This window comes from Coenobita brevimanus, chromosome 56, assembly GCF_032717465.1.
Source record: "Coenobita brevimanus isolate Jiangsu-jjx chromosome 56, ASM3271746v2, whole genome shotgun sequence".
Lineage (NCBI taxonomy): Eukaryota > Metazoa > Arthropoda > Malacostraca > Decapoda > Coenobitidae > Coenobita > Coenobita brevimanus.
The window spans coordinates 21,394,255-21,400,943 of record NC_137009.1 but is presented as its reverse complement, the minus strand read 5'-3'; positions in this window follow the sequence as shown (position 1 = coordinate 21,400,943).

Genomic DNA, 6,689 nt, shown 5'->3' with positions numbered 1-6,689 from the left:
TCAACAATGGTTGGAAGTACAGATGAGATTTGGAGTGCTGACTAGTGTTGGACATTGGCAGTACTGATAGATGATACAAGCCACCACTTGAGAGCCCGGGATAATTCAAAATAACACAGAATCACAAAAGTGACGCCCCGCGGTATGATCCATTGTAGCCGAGCGTCACGAAAGTGACGCCCCGCGGTTAAGGGGTTAAGAAGAGGCATGTGAAGTGCACAAAACACAAAAAATGCGTGTTATAATTGTCTGAAGCCTGTATGTGGTGTACACTCATACCATGTGGGTCTGGAATGTATGTTAAATTGAAACAATTCAGTTTTAAAACTGGTACTTTGATACTGTGAGTGCCATAGTGTTATCAGACAATTTATCAAATGTTGTGATCACAGTTCCATTTTAATACGTTTTTGTGATTTCGTTCACGTACTGTATGTACAGCATTGTCTCTGAGTTTGCTACTGTAATATTGTGTTGTGCTACCCTTTACCTGTAAACCTCTTAATTATTATTATGAAAGACGATACTTTTCTCAGTCGTTGGTGGCACAAGTTACAATCACTTACACTGTGTCTTGCCAATGTTGTGTTAAATAAATATTGAAATGTACGAATATGCTTTACTATAATAAATGGATGGTGGATTACCCCTGGAAAGGGATATTTTTGTATGTTATATTGTGTGAATAACCTCTTTTAATAAAAAAGTATGTTTCATGACCAATTTAATTATGGTGGGTCCACTAGACCACTACTACCAGTATATAGTTAAAGAATACTACAACTGATGATTGGGGTTGCAAATTTTCGTAATCACTTACAGTACAATGTCTGGCCCGTGTCATCTCAGCGAAGTGATTCGATGGCGGGTGGTATTAATTATGGCTGTGATGTGGCTGTATTGTATATAGTAGGAACACTGTATATCCGTTGTAGAGCTTTATCATGCATCAAATGAAGACCTTTTCTCATTAACAGGACCATCACACATTCCTGGTAGAGGAGTAGTGTACTGTTCTGAAACCTATAAATACTATTTAAAATCTTATTTTTCCGTAAAGGAAGAACAGGTTAAGGGACACTATGGTTTAAATATGTATAAAACAACATAAAACATTGGGTGTCATATCTGGTATATTAAAATAATTCAAATTACACTGGATTATCCTATGTATGACTAAGTTTACAACTTTTATGTGATTACTTCTCGTTAATGATTTTCATATTTGTTAAACGATGAATAGTTTGAAACATATGGCCTACAGTACACTCTGCATTGTCTTTATTTATGAATTACTTAATAACAATAAGTGATATATGATGGAACAGACTGTAATCTGGCAAAGCCTCAAAGTCTTTACACGCTAAGAGAGTACTGATACTATCGCCAACACAAGAAAGTACAAAGAAAAAGTGAGAGCACTTTCCTTTTCCTAATCTCCTGACGTGTATCAGTACTAAATAGTGAAGCATGCAGTTAGAGTTCATTGATAATAATTATTGATGTTTCTGTATAGAAAGCCAGGAGAGGATCTGGATATAAATCACCAATGAAATGAACGAAAACATGATTATAATTATCGTAAATGCTTTTAAAATATATAAAAAAATAATGATTTTGTAGGGTATGTTCTTTTTTCAATCCTTTATTGTCTCATCAGGAACATAGGTGTCCGGGACGCATTTTTTTCTTTGGGTACAGTTAGTCATCCAGTCATATCATGAACGTCGAAGCAAGCTCAGCGAGAAATGATTCGGCTACGTCGCACCTCTGCTCGGGAAAACATGAAATAATTCTGCCAATTAAACCAAAAACATCACCAGAAAAGCCGTGTTTGATGTTGAATTAACCTACACCTATCCAGCTTGGGCCTAACCTAACATTAACTTATCATAATACGTTATTTCGTTTGGGGAGATGAAGAAGGTGCGACGGTGCCGAGTCTTTTCTCCAGGTACTTGATCCCCCATTGCCAATATGACTGGATGACTAATAATACTCCCTCACCCCCATACCCCACCCAAAAAAAAGTGTCTGGAACCAGACTGCTTAGTTCGGATATTTAAAGCCAGTGGTCAGTCTCTCCACCCTGAGTGCCACTATATGATCAATAAATGTAAATCATCATTTGGATGTTAGAACTTATGAACCACACCCACTTGAAGTGTCCTAACCCATTAAACCACCAGATATTCGTTTTGCCGCATGCTTACTGCCCAGCACAGTGAATAGTCTCCTGGGCTATAAGAAGCCATTTGGCTTGTCCCTCAGTGTTAGTCGCTTGAAAGCAACACAACACAAACGGACTGGATGATGGCTGCCCAACTATCATGGATCTAATACTGAATGTTCCTAATGAAAATATTTTGTATTAAAAAAAAATAAAATCTATATTACCCTACTGACAGTCGAAGAATGATGTTTCAGTTTCTCAAAATAAAGCGTTTTCAAGATTTCTGGTGCATTATAACAACACATAATTACTGACTACATCTTTACCCCCAGTGGATCTTATGACCCTCAACAGAAACAAATCCATCACATGGCTGGTACTGTATGGGTATTAGCCCCTATTTCTGATATTTGTCTTGATATATATATATATATATATATATATATATATATATATATATATATATATATATATATATATATATAAAATCCATGGATATGGTTTAAATTTCGAAACGTCATGCTATCACAGATATAATCAGGTTAAAAGGAAGTCCTGATACTGAGGAGAGTGTTCAGTACTTAAAAAGTAGGAAAAAATAACTGTTAATTCGTATTTACATCTTGGCATAAACTAATTTAAAAAATTGTATTGGTATTATACTGGGCTGAGAAGACTTCACAATTGTTGTTATTGACAACTGACCTTCGAGTATGCTGTGTACGAATATGTACATTAAATCAGCATTTATCTCTTTTCAAGAATATAAATGCATCGAGGAGGCAAATGTCGTTATCTACTCTAGTGAGACATAATAACTGTTGTATTTTTGCTGTTTCCAGACGACTTTCATACTTTTAGGTGAATCTTTTAGGTGTTAAAATTATTTTCATTCCTCTCCTGTTTACATGAGATTCATTCCATTTTAAATAAAATAATCATAGTAGGAAAGCTACGATAGACAGCACTGTTCTGAACTGGTCAACTTTCCCTTCAAGATAAATATAAACATACTGATGGTCAGTGTTGTCTAAATGAAGAAATGTATCTTGGAACTGTACGGTGCGTGAGGCCCTCATATCCTTCGTTCCTGATTGGGGGATGGGTGCTATGGGAGAGATTACAGCTTCGCAACGTGTTACACGAAAAACGAGATAGAAATCGTGGAAATCTTTGTTGAAGGTGAATGTATTTCTCTACCACAGTTGCAGAATTAGTCAGTTGTCCTGTAGTATTATCAATTACAGTTCTGACTTTATTATTAGATATGTACCCCGTTGTAGCATTTGAGAGAAATCCCCTTGCATTATTAACCAAATATTTAGTTCCATTATCAGTCAGAGGGCTGGCGAAGTAGCAGGTTTCTTCTGTCGATCGGGAGGCCAGGGATCTTCTTTTTTGCCAGCGACGGATCCAACGGTAGACAGTGGAGAGGCTAGTGCCAAGCTGAATAGCTATATCCATCGCCCTCATCCCTTCCAGCCACAACCAAACGATCTTGCAGCGAGTTTGTAAGGTCACCGGTTGGCTTTTGACAGTTCGCCTTGTCATCTTACATCAGATAATGCCTGCAACCCGAGGAAGTATATTTTTTTGGGGGGGAGGGGGGCTACTAAACAGATTTGTTACAGTGGTTGAATGAAACTGTATATTGCTGAATACTTGATAGCATTCCTAAACTGAAGAAAATAGTCTAACAGGAGCAAAAATGTAATAAAGTATACATCAACACATGGCTGGCGCTACGGGTTCATCTGACCTGAACTGTGTTGTCTGGAATTAGCTGGAATGACCAAAATATGCATGAAATAAAATAAGAATATTTTCTGTCTTTAGATGAACAAAACATTATCTGTCATCAGCTAGAATAAAAATTCTCAGCCGTTTCACTGTGATATATCCTTTTTGAGCTTATTAAAATCGTACTGATGCAGCAGCAATAGAGATGACAATCATCATAGTGTAAGGGTTCATGGAGAGGTTTTAACGTATTTAAGGTTTTCAGTTAAATTTGTATGTGACATATGTTATGTCATGTCAACAAGTATGTTAAGAGCTTCCTGTTGTGACTCCTGCATAAAATTTGTAATAGGTATTAGGAAATTTTGCCGCATATGAAGAATACATTGATTGTAAGTGAAAAGAACGAAAAAAAAAAAAATTGTACTATGGCAACAAGGAATGCATATATTTTAATGCTTAACCCATTTGTGCCCTGAGTATTGTGGATGGAACTAGGCATTCTCGAAAATTAATAAAGAGGAAACCTCATGATACGGACCTATGTGCTTTGCAACTATGAGCCAATAGGAGGGGGTTGGTAAACTTAGTACTCTTCCTGCCAAATCCCTCACAGAGGAACCTTGGACACTTGGGTTAACAGCACCCTCTGTAACTGAGGTGGCAGGAGCTGTTGCGTATTATACTTCTTAATCCTAACATGGCCAAAGATTACCATCGCTCCAGCTTGAATGCGAGCTGCAAAAATGGATTAACACCATAACATCATACTAGCTTTGAAGAAGTGCAATGGAAAGGATGCTTGATCATAGCATTGTCTCTGTGTGACAATTACTGTAGCTATGTGAAAAGACGAAAATCTGGGACAACTTATGGTGAAATACCCATAGCTTCTCGATGGGATGCCCCGACAGTAGGGTTCGAACTAAAACCGTGGTGGACATTTAAAGTGGGCGTCGGGAGCATGCCCTTTCATATACTTGCATGTGTTTTCATCCTGTCCTTTCTCCCAATGGTATTCAGTATTTGGGTTCAGTCATACACAGGCACAGCCATTGCAACATTTTAACATTAACATACATCACTTTCTACAGATGCCCCTTCTCCATTCATACTTCCTAGCAAAGTGCTAATGTTTCGGTAACACTCACTGAGGAGAGAGTCCGTTCAATGAGTAAGCCTCATTAATATGTTAATTTTATGGACTGATACAAATAAATAGATCGTGATACATGTCAGTTTCAAATTTACTAACATGGAATGATTCAAATACATTACTTTTTCACTATTTTCCGGACATTTTAAGCCAAGATTGCCCTTCCCTTGGCGATGTTTTTCCTAGAATAAATCCACTGGCTTCATGGTAGAAGGAATAAGATACAGAGGAAAGTGCAAAGGAGAGATTGTTGTTATTGTGTTGGCTGAGGACGGTGAGATCACCGCATGTACTCTGGCGGTGGCAAGGCAAATTAAACATGACACGGACAGATGAAGATATTGATGCTTCACCCAAAAGCAGATCATAATTATAATTGGCCTTCATCTCACCGTGGGTTGCATTTATATGAATATAATTATCGGTTATTAATCAGCATAAAATACTGTATCAGTAATCGTAGTCGCGATTACTATGCAGGGATGGCGCAGGTTAAAATGTCGTCCCGTACATAAGATATGGCGGTGCACGAACCATAACGCTTACGTAGCCCAGCGTTAAGCACAGACGAAATGACCTTCGATATTTAAATGCAAAGACACTTGCAAACCTCCGCCAACCATAAAGATTTGTGAAATTGGAACACAAAAATTATTGATTATTTTTTTCGTATTTCTTCTTCAATAATAACTCCAAAACGAAGAGGCGTGCAAGAGCGTGATATGAACCAGAACGCTTTTTAAGAACTAAGAATATTTTGTATACTTTAAGCATCATTTGAGCTACAGATCGCGAGTTTTAGCCTAAAATCATTCTGTAGCATCAGAACTCTTTTAAGAATATTTAAAACTTCGCGTACTTGCGTTGCCCATTTCAAGGTTAACATATTATTTGTCGTACGTGTGTATCAGTAAATGAAGTAGATATTATTACACAGCTGTAGGTAGTGTTACAATATTGGCATTGTGCATTTGGTACCTAGCTTCGATTATAAGATCATGAACCATAAATAAATAGTCTAAAATGGTCGTTAAGATGTACTGATGGAAAAAAAAAAAATTGATGAGACAAGGAACAAGAAGAGCACTGATGGGAGGAGGTTCCGATTTCTATGCTTGTTACTACATTCCGCACTGTACTCACAAAGTGTTTATAGCTGGTGGAATGTTGGAATCTCCTAAAAAAAAAATCTTATTTCTGTGTGTGTGTGTGTGTGTGTGTGTGTGTGTGTGTGTGTGTGTGTGTGTGTGTGTGTGTGTGTGTGTGTGTGTGAGAGAGAGATCTTTTTTCCGGACTTTTCTATACTAGAATCATTACAATCATTTCATGATAAATTATTTTTTAGTTAAAATACCAGTAGCGTCTTAGTGCCTCACATTGCCTGGTAGTAACAATAATACAATACAAATGACGACATCGTACAGGTGTTAATCACCAAACAGTTTTCTCAGCTTAGGGGATACTTTTCGACTGAATGGGTCAGATATTGTCTTCATTAACGCCTACACTGGAAGTTGTCTCCCAGAAGCCTGATAAAATTACCTCTAGCCGTAGCAAGAACACGGTATAATATACAGACGTCATCATACGGACCGGATTAAACGAAAATTGATTCTAAAC